Here is a 14,781-nt window from a genome sequence, read left to right on the forward strand (position 1 = left end):
TAAGATAACAGTTAAGTTTGAATTAAGTAAAAAGCGCTGGTGGCCTAGCGGTAAGAGCGTGCGACTTTCAATCCGGAGGTCGCGGATTCAATCCTCGGCTCGTACCAATAAGTTTTTTGGAATTTATGTACGAATTATCATTTGATATTTACCAGTTGCTTTTCGGTGTGTTTTCGGTGAAGGAAAACATCGTGAGGAAACCGGACTAATCCCAATATGGCCTAGTTTCCCCTCTGGGTTGAAAGGTCAGATGGTAGTCGCTTTCGTAAAAACTAGTGCCTACATCAAATCATGGGATTAGTTGTCAAGCGGACCCCAGGCTCCCATGAGCCGTGGCAAAATGCCGGGATAACGCGAGGAAGAAGAACAGTTAAGTTTGAATTACTAAGTGAAATAAGCGGGTTACATGCAAAAGGTCAGTTAACCGGCAAGGATTAGTAATTTCAATCTCGGACTATTCTGTTCGCATTAGCCACCGTAATGAGAAAACGTCAGCCTTCCGAGTGACCCGTGCGACTAAATGATGTGCATATTTATGACTTAATTACTTTAAGGCATGAAATCATTATTAGACTGTTACTGATGTTTGTACTTCTACAAGATGAAAAAATCGTAACTCAGAAACAAATATTGGTCATAAACACACTAATAAATATCCCTTACAGGGATTCAGAAAACCCTGGACCTTTAGTTTCGTAGCCAAGTAATTAATGTCATTAACGGGTCCAACGCGATTAAATTTCATTATTTTACCTTTTTTCCGACGTTACAGCCAGGTTGCACTAGCTAGCTGGTAATAAGACCTGTTAATGACATTAATTATGTGTACAAGACGCGAAAGTTTAAGTTAGTGTTATATTTCTTAGACAAGGTCACTAACAATTGGGCTAGGAGGAATGCTACTTTATTTAACTACATATTTTGTAATCAATATTTCATATGTTTGACATATTTTAAAGACCAAACCTTTTCTACACGCATGGAAACGTTTCCTTGTCAGTTTAAGATTTCCTGAACACGGTTGGCCAATGTCTTCCTATTATTCATACCGCGAACTTAATCGAATCTCAAATGATTACAATAAGTAATCCGTAAAAAAAGAAAACGGCACATTTGCGTCAACGACATTGAAAACACTTATTGTTGAAACTCGTTTGCCTTTAAAAATATTTGAACAATTTTCGTACAAAACCAGTTGGGCGGGATTTTTTTATTGTTTTAAAAATCCGTGAGCTTCAATCATGACCCCCATTTAACTGTTTCGACTGACACCTCTAAGTCTTACAAATTTTTAGTTATTTGTCAAAACTATTTTTATATTTTTTTGCATAATATCTGAAATATTAATTGTTTATACCTATGTGTTTTTTATGTGACTTTATAAAAACAGGGGACGTTAGTGTTACTAATCTGATGTCAGATTTTTCAACTTCACTGTCCACTGAAATGATATTTTTTTCTTGTGATAGTTATTCTCACACACACCCAGATCTTAATGATGGAACCATGAGAAATCGACGGATAATTGGATATTTATATTTTGAATAGAATTCCTCTGATTCTATCTATAATGTATATTCTTATCTTCTATTCTATCTATTTTCTGTTAAATATTCCCTGCACTTGTAGCATCTTGAGCGAATTGGGGCAGCGTTTGAGGGAGGGAGGTCATGACCCTCGTTCCGGGTCATCCCTGATGCAGAGGCTGCCAATCGCGATCCAGCGTGGCAACGTGGCGAGCGTGATGGGCATCTTTGCGTCTGGAAGGGCGCGGGACAAGTTGTTTGACTAAGTTCTTAGTAGTGTCTTTGTTTAGTTTAGTTTTAATTGTTAAGTTTATACTTAGTTGACTTACACGTATATATCTACCAGAATGAATGGTTAGAATTCTTAAATTAAAGCGATGAAATTTAACTTAAATTATTTAAGCAACATCGATTGCACCCAGCTACATCATTGAAAAATGGCGTTGTTGGCACTAGTTTTCTACGAAAGCTATCATCACATTTTCTGTTTACTTCACCGGTGTTCCGCGAACGCTGTGTCGTGAAGTAAATACTTAGTTTCTATATAATTTAATACATGGGCTATCAGAGCCTCACTCGCTGGCTGTCGCGCCACGTAATTACCTGCGCAGGCAAACACTCTTCGATGAAGAAATTTACCTTCAGTCAATCGCCGACCACTTTTCTAATGATTGAACGGTGTTTGATTTAATGATATCCCGTATTATTCATTAATGAAGTCGAGGTAAGAGAGCTACAGGGGCGAATTAAGGGCGAGGTTGAATTATTGAATTCAGATCGTAACTAACGGCTCGATTCGGAAAATGAATTAGATTTCTACTAGATTTCAACAAGTTACGATACGGATAATTTAAAGATATTTGTAAGGAAGGACTTAGATATCCAAGTCACATCTAGTCGATATCTAATGTAGATCTAGTTGATCTCTAAATCGTCTCAAGATCTTGTGATTAGCTCGAAATCCGAATAGGCCTGGATGGAAGTAGGTAGGTAAATTAATAATAAAGTAGAATTTGTAATGCAATTGATTTCCAGACAAATATCTCATTATTCTTACAAAGGTTTTAAAGCAGAAATAAATTTCAGATTTACTTAAAGTAGGCAAATTATCAAACTCATTTGACGGTTAATTTTTATGATACAAATTAGTCCAAATTATTCATACCTACTATTAAAAAAAAACAGGAGAGTTTTAAAGCAAATCACAACTAAGTTGTGTATTCACTTAAACAAGAATAATTGTAGAACACTGTATAGTCAGTAACGGAGCTATTAAGGATGTTTCACACCTACCCAATTAATAGACGGAGAGGTCACTGCGATTAGATAACATCTATCGAGTTTTTTTATTTATCTCAAAGTGTACCTATTAAATATAATGAATGTACCTATATGCATTTTATTCAGATTCGCGTAGTACACTGATGTGTATTAAATTTGTAGGTTATTTATGAACGTCTGGTTACACAATTTGGTGTAAACAACCCTCGCCCGCGCAGTCAGGCGTGGCCGTCACTGCCACTCACTGCTCGTTCAAACGACTACTAATTAATGGATCCGTTCAGATTGTGTACCAATCTGAAATTAAAAAATAACAAAGCATGAAGTGTGGGGTTTCAGGTCCATTACCCTAAATAAAGTAGTTAGTTAATACATTGACGTATAATACCTAAGGAAGGGCCTTACGGGCACTAAAAATGGTACTAGATCAGCGGTGTCACTCACGAATTCGAACCAATCGTGCTGCCTAACGCAGCTAGTTGCGACCAATCGCGCGCGTGATGCGAACTCATCAACCAATCGCGTTGTAGGTAACGGTGTCACACCGCTGTACTGGCCCCATTCATGCCCCATTCTTATTGGCCAGTCCTTAGATATTTATACGTTATTGAGTTAATATAAGATAAAAAATTGTACAAAGGTTCTGGGCTCCGTAGTATAGGTACCTAAGTTAAGTTTTGCAGGATAGTGCCACGTCTCTGAAGTAAATGTGTCAACTGTTATTTGAATTTGGAACTCTCGCCACTTAAAAGTACAGCCAAAAATATGCTTAAATTACAGAAAGGTAATTTACCGTAGGTAATTTACCTAAATAGGTGTTGATTTTAACAAACAATCAAGATATCGCTGATTAACTAGGTACATAAGGCACGTGAAGCGTGTATAGTACGTGTAAAAATATTTGCGGATGTTACTACAACTTGTCTACATTTTAACATAGGCTATTAAGCAAATTATTCTAATCATGACATCAATCAAATACAGTAACTATCTTGCACGTCACCTCGACATTTGTCGTAAACAGTTACCTTTCATTTTATCAAATCTGCAAAATGCTGTTCAAACATTAAACACGCTTCCATTAAACTGTTTGCTTGTTTTATCTACCGAAAACAATTATTACGTAGCCGTTATCTGTCGCGTGTGTGGCCGGTTTACCCGCCAAACGAGGCATAAACCTTTAGATAAGTGTGATGGTATCTTAACTGGGCACTGACTAGCTAAAGGGCTACGGTTATGCTGTTTGGGGCTTTCTTAGCTATAAACCAGGTAAAGGACCCATTACACATATACTCAAATAATACCTAAAAATATTTAATGATGACATAATTATAGTATTTACCTAAATCCGGTTTTTTGATATTTTTTTTACTACCCAATGAAGTTGAAATGAAATACATATAAGTAAATTGTAAATACAGATGTTAGTCACAATTTTTTCATTCTGATTGACATATGTATTTACAATTTTTTTCATTATTACTATGTAAAAAGAGACTTTATTGAGACAAAAAATACAAACTAAACAATAATAAAACTAAACTACATGGAATATAAAACTTAAAATAATCATATAAATAGACTTATAAATGAACATAAATGAACTTATAAAAAAAACTTATAAATAAAAAATGCTCCCTAGGTCGCTGTCATGAGTTATGGTGCCCAGTAGGCTGGCAGCGTTACCTCGTTGGATGGCCAGACTTAGTCTCTGGCCGAAGTAGCTGCCAGCCCTCTGGTCACCAGACGCATCTATAAGGCGCTCGGAAATTTCTTTATATAAAGACTTCGCACTGGGCCCCCACGGACCCAGAGTTTCGACTCCGAACGGTGCAAATATGTAGCCCTCGCCGAGGACAGCATATTTGCGCCGCTTGTTTAGTTCTGCTGTTGTGGCCGCAGCCCCCGCCTTGACGGAGGTCGCCTGTAGGTGGGACGGCGCGAGCGTGTCAACGCAGGTGGCGTCCCACACAAGCGTCCTCCCCAGCTTCCACGGAATGAGTGACATCCCGTCGGGCCGCTTGCCGTCGTCGCGTGCGATACCGTTCGGCTCAAGTATGGCCGGCACGCTGACGGAAGCAAGCGCCCTACGGATGACATCATTCAAGGATGCGTGGCGGGAGATACGGCCGGCGCTCCTCTGGCAAGACAAGCCGTGGTGACCCAGATCGTCTACCATTGTGCCACAGCGGCAGCGGTGGGGCTCGTTAGTTTTGGTGCCCAGTCGTAAGCAGGTGGCAAGAGTGAGGGTCGTCTTGTCGAGCAGGGTGCCAATATTGGCTGATGGTAATGTGTGAAGCCAGTAACCAGCTTCCGGTTCCGCCACTGCCAGCAGACGAGCGCGCTCTGCTGAACTCTGAGCAGAGTCCGTGAGTTCTTTTAAGGTTGATCGGCAGAGCGGCTCGTCCCACTGTTTTTGTGATTTAAGGGAAACTGGAAGCGGGCTGCCTGGGCAGGACTGCAGCCAGACGTCTTGGGCCTCATTCAGAGTGGTGGTGCACTCGTTTCCAGCAGCTGGGCAAAAAATTTTAGCCGCAAGGTTCTGTGTACTATGGAAAGAGGCCAAAAACGCAGGGAGGGCCACACTGACCACTTGGCGTATGCCCAGGCCGCCATGACGGATTGGCAGGGAGGCCTGAGTCCAGGCGCGGTTATCGAGGTGGATGTTAAGGATTGATGAGAGAGTAGTTTTGAGTACGGAATCTAAAGGCTCGATAAGATGGGGATGTTTCCAGATGGGGCTGCATCTGAGTATATATGTGAATTTGGGAACGAACAAGCAAAACTTTATGATGACTAATGCCATGTGTGAACTGATTTTTAAAAGGCGGTCCGAATAGGCTTGATGGATACTGAGATGTTCGTTGATGAGCGGTGGAAATGATTCCGGGAAGATGGGAGCACCTAGGAGTCGGAGGGATTGTCTGTCGATAATTTTGATATTGGGAGCCAGAATATTGAAGCATGAGATTATGTTTTTCAAGTCAACAGCAGGAAGGGGCTTGTTGATGAAGAGCTCGCATTTAGAGAAGTTTAGCTCCAGACCTATTGCGCTAAAGGAGTCAGTTAGGTTTTTCAAGTCATCTAAAACGGTTTTCCAGTCTCCCCCTAGAGTCCCATCGTCGAGGTACCAGGAGTTGAATTTTGACTTTAGGTCGGAAATGACTGGATGGATGGCGAGGCTGAAAATGGCGGGTCCCAAAGGGTCACCCTGCTGACAGCCTACCGCTGACGACAAGCGATTTGTTTTAAAGAGTAGGTGCGAGGGCTGGTGATAGCACTGCCATAGGTATTTGTAGATCAGGGGGGTGGCGTCCTGAATTTGTGTAAGAAGAGCGCCTCTGTCAACAGAATTGAAGGCGTTTTTCACATCCACTTTCAGCAGCACCTCGCAAGCGTCGTCCACAACGAAGGCGCGTGTTGCATGTACAGCGGCTTCACAGCCACCTTTGCTGCCAAAACCGAGTTGTAGAGGCTGAAATTTTTTTGTGAGAGTGGGAAAAATGGATTTACAGCAAATTTTAGAACAGATACGTCTAAAAGTTAGGCCTATGGCGATGGGTCTAATGCCCCCATCTTTTTTTTTAAGGGCACAGAGATTAGCACCATATAGGATGTCTAATACCTCGTCACATACTTTGCCAGAAAGCATGATGTTTACTAGCTGCGTGATGGCGTCCAGCAAATGCTCTCCGACGTCACCGGTGGCACCGCACAGTAAATCTTTCAGATGTTGCGGAGAGAGGCCATCGAGGCCGCCGGCGGAGCCATTCTTGAATGACATCACAGCAGCTAGCACATCCTTTTTAGTGGCAATGAGGTGCGGTGCTCCAGGGTCCGGGGGATCAGGCAGGCGAAGAGATGCTGCTGGAAGTGGATGTTTAGAAATTAATGCTGAAATGGTGTCAGGAGTATCTGGTGCAACAACGTCACTGGAGAAAAGCATTTGGGCGGCTCCCTTTATATCACCTTCTGTGACTTTTTGTTCCACTATTTTAAATATTTTATTGTTATTTGGGGTACGATTCGACTGAGGGCGGGGAACTGGGTCAGTTGGAAGGGTACAATTTGATTTAATTTTCTGAGTAAGGGACATGTTGTTGTTTATGTCGCTTACGTGTAATGTTCTGTAGGTAAAGGATAATAGTTGGGCCCAACTTTGAAATGAATTTTCGCTAACAGTTTTTAATATAATTGGGCATAGAGCATTCGCGACGGAAATGCGAGCTCCCTTAGGAATTCTTTTAACGATAGGAGTTGCATTCCGTTGTGAACCAAGCCAATCCGGTAAATTGTTAATTGTATTGTCATTCCTGATATGAGTGGGCGCTGTATTTATATGTTGCGACTGTTGAGAAGTTTGCGACTGAGTTATGTGAATGCGAGTAATATGGACGTTGAGACCTCTGCTACCTTTGTAAAGACGGCGGGACGGTGGGCAGTGAGGGCAGGGTAAAAGATCTTCAGTGGCGTTGTTGCTGGCAGTGCTAGGTCCATTTTGGTGAGCGGATGTTGATGGGGTTTGTGACATAAGGCTAGGGAGCATTAACTATATAATAGGCTAAATACAAGCTAAATACTATGTCTTAAATATAAGTAACAATAAATAAAATGATATAAAAACACCACTGCACTAAGTGAATCTTCTGCACAGGATATGTTTTTTTATTCAAGGCCAAGAAGGAAGAGAAGAGCCGAGCTAACAAAATTCAAACACTGTTGAGAATTGGCACTGATACAGCATGCACTTTTCAAAGTGTAGTTTCGATAATTGGTGGAATATTTTCACAGAAATATTTGTTAGTAAACATTTTCAATGTTGACATATGGTGTCAAACGACGGGGCATCGAGGTGCACCACACGCAGGCGGCGCCAGCCCGCGCTGCGGACTCCGCAGAGACAGTGCTGCTGTGCGGCTTGTCTATAGCTCGCGAGCGGATCTTAGGGATATCGGCAAACGATATATATAAGATTAATTTTATGAAATTTTGTGGAAGAGAAATAAAATTGTGATTTACAATTTATAGATTGTGTTAATAAAGTGGTACGTCCCACAATAAAAAAGGAAAAATATATTAACATTGAAATAATTATTCTCTTGTCGTTTTCAAATTTATTTAGGATTGTCGTAATTATTTCATACCTTTCTGTCATCAGCATCTTGACTTGACTCATCAGCATCAATCACTTCCTTCATATTGATATTGTCTCTCGCGTAGTCCATCTCGTTTTAGAATATTATAAAATAACCGGTTAAGTAATACATTAAAATTCGAAACATAACATTGCAAACCTTAATTAGGATTCCATCTCCAGCGTGACTGATATCATAGAACCACATATATTAACGGCTATATTAACATCTATAAAATAAAATGCACTTTCTACAGATTCCACAAATATAAGACTTAACTATTAACATAATGAACATCATTTATAATATTTGGAAATTCGACCGTTACTTCTAAATGTGACTGTTTTGACGTGTTATGATATGATTACGTGTAGTTTATATTGGTATTAATATACAGATTTCGAAATTTACGATTTGGATCGAAACAAGTATGTGCATAAAATGTACTTATTCTTTGTAACTAGCTTTACAAGTTGAAGTTACAGTACTTCAGATGATTATGAAACAATACTAGAGCACTGGAGGTATAGGTACTAAGTTTCTTTACAAGTTGAAGTTACAGTACTTCAGATGATTATGAAACAATACAAGAGCACTGGAGGTATAGGTACTAAGTTTCTTTACAAGTTGAAGTTACAGTACTTCAGATGATTATGAAACAATACAAGAGCACTGGAGGTATAGGTACTAAGTTTCTTTACAAGTTGAAGTTACAGTACTTCAGATGATTATGAAACAATACTAGAGCACTGGAGGTATAGGTACTAAGTTTCTTTACAAGTTGAAGTTACAGTACTTCAGATGATTATGAAACAATACAAGAGCACTGGAGGTATAGGTACTAAGTTTCTTTACAAGTTGAAGTTACAGTACTCCAGATGATTATGAAACAATACAAGAGCACTGGAGGTATAGGTACTAAGTTTCTTTACAAGTTGAAGTTACAGTACTTCAGATGATTATGAAACAATACAAGAGCACTGGAGGTATAGGTACTAAGTTTCTTTACAAGTTGAAGTTACAGTACTTCAGATGATTATGAAACAATACAAGAGCACTGGAGGTATAGGTACTAAGTTTCTTTTTTTGGCGTCTTGGTGATTATCGATCATGCGGGTAATTTTGTGAAAAATGACGAATGTCAATCGGCGCGATTCGGGAGATGAATTAGAGATTCGCTAGATATGAAATAGTAAAGATATGTGACGTTCCACGGTAAAAGGTACCTTATGGCGGTTGGCGTTTACGCTATTATTAACGCCGCTCCAATATTATTGCGGCCGCTATAAGATACCTTTTGCCGTGGAACGTCACATATCTTTACTATTTCATATCTAGTGAATCTCTAATTTATTTCCCGAATCGCGCCGAATGTTAGGGTAACATTCCATTTCTGACCGCAGCTGCACTACTAGTACGAACGCGTCGGTGTTGTTGTCAATTTCCATAGTAAAATGAATGGTAGTGGTAGTGCTGCTGTCGTTAGAAATGGACTGTCACCTTTAAACTGCCATATTCTGCTAATTTACTTAAAAAATATAAAAATAAAAAATGTACTGAAATAAAATAACAGTTAGGTTCAGTTGTTTGTGTATAAAGTGTATAAAGGAAAATACCCATCAGGTACGACTATTTATGTTTTGTACAAATTGGTTTGAGAATAACTGTGGGAGTCGTCTTCTTTGTATATCATGAGGTTTGCGCGTGTTACCTACTAAGTTAGATCTAGATAAGTAGGTACTTTACCAAAAAAAGGTACTTTAAGCACCAATGTGTTTACCAGTGCGTCTATTTTTAACAAATAAGATTTTAATCGGCATTTTTATGATATTTCTTAAAATAAAACCACGTGCATCCTGCATGTTTTCAAGTAAAGGAAACAACACACATCATTTTTAATCCTGCAAATTTTCTTAAAAACATTGGTCTAACCTTGCCTACTGTAACAAATATTTAAAATTAAATTTTAGATAAATTTAAAATTAGTACCTCAAGCTGGGTTTGATTGAACCCACGACCTTCTATCGCATCGAGACTCGTCGTTCTATTAACTGAACTACTGGAACCATGATCTCGTCGCAAGAGCACTTCAATTATTTTTATTTGTACCTTCGGAAGGATCCCGTGTTGTCAGTAAAATAAAAGCAGGTGTTAGTAGGTTTTTTTCATATTTTACTACAGTTTTTTTTTTGTGTACGAATGTGTCATAGCGTTGTATGATACTGTATCATTATCAACTAATTATTTCAACACAAAATTCCGACGGGTTGGTATATAATAATTAAGTAAAGAAACAGTCGAAGAAAGTCTTTCGACATTAAAGAGTATAAGTAATCCCAGTATTGTTTACACAAAGTTCACGTGAAACGCAATATGGCTGAGCGCCGACCGCGTCGCGGTAGCCTATGCTTTCCCACCTGAATATGACACCACTCGCCCGCATTCAAAACGTCCCAACGCATCCTTTAACATCAACCAACAAGCGACTTTCACTTAATCAAAATAAGGGTAACTATCGCTTGTATTGCACATTCCGAACCCTCAGTATGACGGATTAGCCGAGCACGCCTGACCCATTAAAACGATCGATTGTTTCCTTATTGTGGTGCTTGAAGCCGTTGTTTCTAGTAATAATTATAAATTTAATGTGATTATGGATTGAGGCTCTATCCGAAGGCCTATGCTGACAAGGAAATATGTAAATACTATAATACAATTTAAATTAAATTATGTGCGGCGACATTTGATCTGTTCCACGGTAATTAGTACTGACATGAACATGAGGATTGCCGTGGGCGCTAAAAAAAATAAACGTAAATAAGCGTAATATTACAGAACTTGTGACTGATAATACGTGTCCTTTAAAGCGATTGGCTACAGAAACGGTGAAGGCGACTAATCGTCTGAACGTGAAAACACGACTTTCAGTTTAGGAAAATTAGTGTTTCAGGCTATATGGCTAACTCAATTTATAAGAACTGTACGATTATGACGGTACATATAATATATTTTGTCCTTTTTAGATTTTTTTAACTACATAAGTCAACTCTAGCCCCCCAGAGGCCTTTAAAAAGGTCTCCTGTTCCATTGAATTTTGAATCTTTAATTTGACAAATCAAAATTGCATTTGTCTCGGCAAGTTTTGATTCGTGGGCGGATAGTTTCTATGGTTTATTAGGATTTGTGAAAATTGCGAAGTGTTATTGATTTAGGTACTTATAGTAAAATATACCTATATGAAATTATTGTTTGATACATTACTTATCCCCAAAGTAGGGTAGTTTTAAGAAAGTTTAACTTTGAGTTATAGCAGCTTTAAATATGAATAAACTGTTATATTACGGGTAACACTTTTTTTTTACTTTTATGCAAGTATTCTTCAGCTATACCATCATAATCAGTCTTCTTCGGCTCAAATATTGTTAACAGTGTTAACCAAATTCACCGGCGGCCGGTATAACTGTATTGTGAAGTTGAGGGGTTCACGAGATGCCGATCAGATCTGCGTAATGAGTCAGCTCAGGCGCCATTACTGGTGAAAGCCTAGGAGTATCATTCCTGCTGCTTGCCGAGTGCAAGGGAGTCAAGTCCTGAGACAACCACTATAGATTGCGCTTTTCAATTACATAGATGTTATGGAATCACAGCTCATTTATAGAATGGTTGTCTTCAGTATCTTCCTCAACTATGCTTGCATCAAGGGGAATATATGGTAAGAATAGGGAAACTAATTCAAGCTATCACACCGCGATAGGACATCGGCCACACACAAACACGTATCTCACGATTTTAGCTTCTTCATTAGGACTGGGTAGAGAGAAACTTCCTTGTGAATTACAGAGATGGTGTCAATATGCTTGTAGTACAACTACGTACATAGTTTATCTTTTATTTGCTGTTTTATTTATTTGTATCCGTTTCCTTCACCAACTTTGACCGCAATACAGGAACGACAAATACACAAATTAGATTTTTTTTAGATTTGTTATTTCGGAGAACCTCAAAACAGATCAAATGTCAAATAAATAAGTTTTTGGCAAAAATTTCATTTTTGGTACAAGCTTTTATCGCCGACTGTACTTTTCTTTCCACAGGCAATTAATACTCATCGAGACAATTCTAACAACCTCAAACACAATTAGGTTTCGTTGTTTTATCACAGAGTTCCTATGGTCACCTTTGGTCTCCATCATCAGATCAGCTCGATTGTACCATAATATTGCATTGTCACCCGACTTACGTATGTATGCAAAATTTGAGCTCAATCTGAAACCGGGAAGTGGATCAAATTTAACTTGCAAGATTTGATTACAGACAACGGTCAGGTGAAACTAAATAAAAGCTTGTAATAAAAAGCGTCGATTTTAAAATTTGCTCCAAGTCATGTACTTATTAAATCTTTAGTTACATTTTCCTTGTCAATGTTATAATTTCACCAGGGCTATAATCGCCAAAATCGAAGTTTTTAAATTGCAGGCATCTTTCTCTCTAGTCACGCCTTCATTGGAGTAAAAGAGAAAGATCCCCGCAATTTACGAATATCGGTTTTTGCGGTAGGCCCCCAGATTTGCCGTCACACGAACGCATTCAGTTACTAGCAGTAACTTTAAGCGATATAAAGTATCTGACGCTACTGATTACGCACGCTGAATTCCTTAACTTAATGCTTCTTTTGCCTTCCTAAGTGCTTAACGGTATTGAGTTACCCTCAAACGTATGGGATGACGCACATTACGATACTTAACTGGGACTCAAGCAATGACTAAAGTTGGCGTAATCCGATGATTTGCTGCCTGTAATGTTATCGTTTGAACGATTCAGAGTAATCATTTTCCGTCACACTGTGACGACATCAGACCTATACAATGACTTCCTAAGTCGTAAAATAGTACCTATGATTGTAAGAGCGGCGTATGAACGCATTTACTATGATTCAATAGGTACTCGTATAGACTCTATCATTCACCTTCAAACACTGAATCAGATATAACATCTTTAAGTTCAAATTTACCTAATAATATTAATACCATACATATAACATAATTATCAATAAGAGCTGTGTGAGTGCTAATAGTAGAGAATCCTTACAAAATGTCGATGTTGACGACCCTTCGTTTGGTAAGCTGTTAAAGTAAAAGTGATGCACACTTATAGTACGTTTTTTTTAGCATTAGTAAAAGACTACGCGATTTTGACGTGTCTTTAATTGAAAAACGCTTTTTATAAATCATGAAAAGCAGAAGAATGTAAATAATCGTATATGACTCATAATTGTTACATATTTTTATTTTACTTATTTTTCAAAAGTGTTTTTCAATAAAAAGACACGTCAAGATTGTTTACCTTTTCTAATGCTAAAAAGCGAACTATAGGGGCAGTTGAACCAATCATAATTAGCGGACTGACAAACGTCACTCACGAGTGAAATATAAATTTCCCATACAATAAAATTGAGCGAACGTTAGAACGCTTTAACGGTGACAGACTTGTGACAGACGGTCTGGTGCAACCGAATCGACCCTTAGTCGTTTAACTGCCATTATCCTTGCTAGAAAAAGCAGTTGGATAAGCAGTTTTTTGGTTTCGCTTATGTACTCTGTGGTTGTAATTAACTATACCACATTGGCTTGAATGCACTTTAATTAAATGTCGTAACATATGGCGTTCCATTGATTGTGCCAAACGTAGGCTATGATTAAATTCTTGAATGAAATGTGTCTACACGTTTAAGACACGTGACATCTGAATTTCATTGATAAAATGATGATAGTTTAAAGTAAAGGTTTTTTCCACTTAGCCTGTGGATTTATTACTGAGCAAATATTGATTAATTAAACATCAACATAACTCAAATATTTAATTACAAGACACGTGCTTTGTTTTAAGCAAACTATAAAATTCCGTACAGTATCGATCAAGTGATTACTTATACAAAATAAGTACTTAGGTGAATAAATTTATATTGTTGCCACTTGGTAAAAACATTGTAAAAAGTAAAATTTATAATAGGTAACTGACCATGCTTCAAAATCTAACGATACAAATCATGGAATTAGAAGGTCCACTGTCTACTAGAAAAATCTAAATGTAAAAAAAAAAACATTTATTTACAGGATTTTTCATAATCGTTCAGGCATTGCGGTGGTATTACATAATGTATTATTCACCGGTACGACAGAAGCATAAGCGTGTAAGTTATGAATGACAATTGTATGAACTCTGCTTACCTTGCATGATTCAAAAGACAAACGAGGGGTAAGGAAATGCCATGCATTGATAGCGGTGATTTTCCACCCTTCACCCTCGCCCGTATAAAGGCCGCGCCATACAAACCGATTATCGTATTATAAGATCTCCCCTTACTGGATAGCTCTTTTAGTGCTAAAGGTTAAAGAAGATCAGTTGAGACGATGATGGTACAAAAACAATAGTGATATCAAATTCAGTTGATAAGTGTTAAAAATTATATTTGGGTAGGTACAGTCATCAAAACTATTAGCGTACTAACAATGCGTATAAAATAGATGCTAAGCTGACTGTACGCTTAAAACCTGCGTCTAGGTTTAAAAGTAAGGACACTGAATTGGAGCGTCAACGCAAAAGTGTTTTACGTGTTAGTCAGAATGCCGGTGTCAGAGTTAATGTAACTATTAACTCTTTGACACCTTTGCTTGTTACACACTAGTATAATTTCGAGACAGCACTCTGTCCAGTAAAAAGATCAAAGACCGAGTGGCTGTCTCGGCCGCGTGGTTCTTTTCTAGGCCGAGTGGCCAGTGATGAGTTCACACCTCGTGAGCGCTCGGTCGATAGCTCTGTCTGATATGATATAAACATAT

At 38.5% G+C, this 14,781-nt stretch overlaps 1 protein-coding gene across 2 annotated transcripts in view; it reads left to right on the plus strand.

Moving 5' to 3' along the window:
* LOC134794231 (uncharacterized) overlaps positions 1-14,781 on the plus strand; it is a 104,665-nt gene that overhangs the window by 71,314 nt on the left and 18,570 nt on the right. The gene's annotated exons all lie outside the window — the stretch shown is intronic.

Source organism: Cydia splendana, chromosome 10, assembly GCF_910591565.1.
Source record: "Cydia splendana chromosome 10, ilCydSple1.2, whole genome shotgun sequence".
In the NCBI taxonomy this organism is placed as follows: Eukaryota; Metazoa; Arthropoda; class Insecta; order Lepidoptera; family Tortricidae; genus Cydia; species Cydia splendana.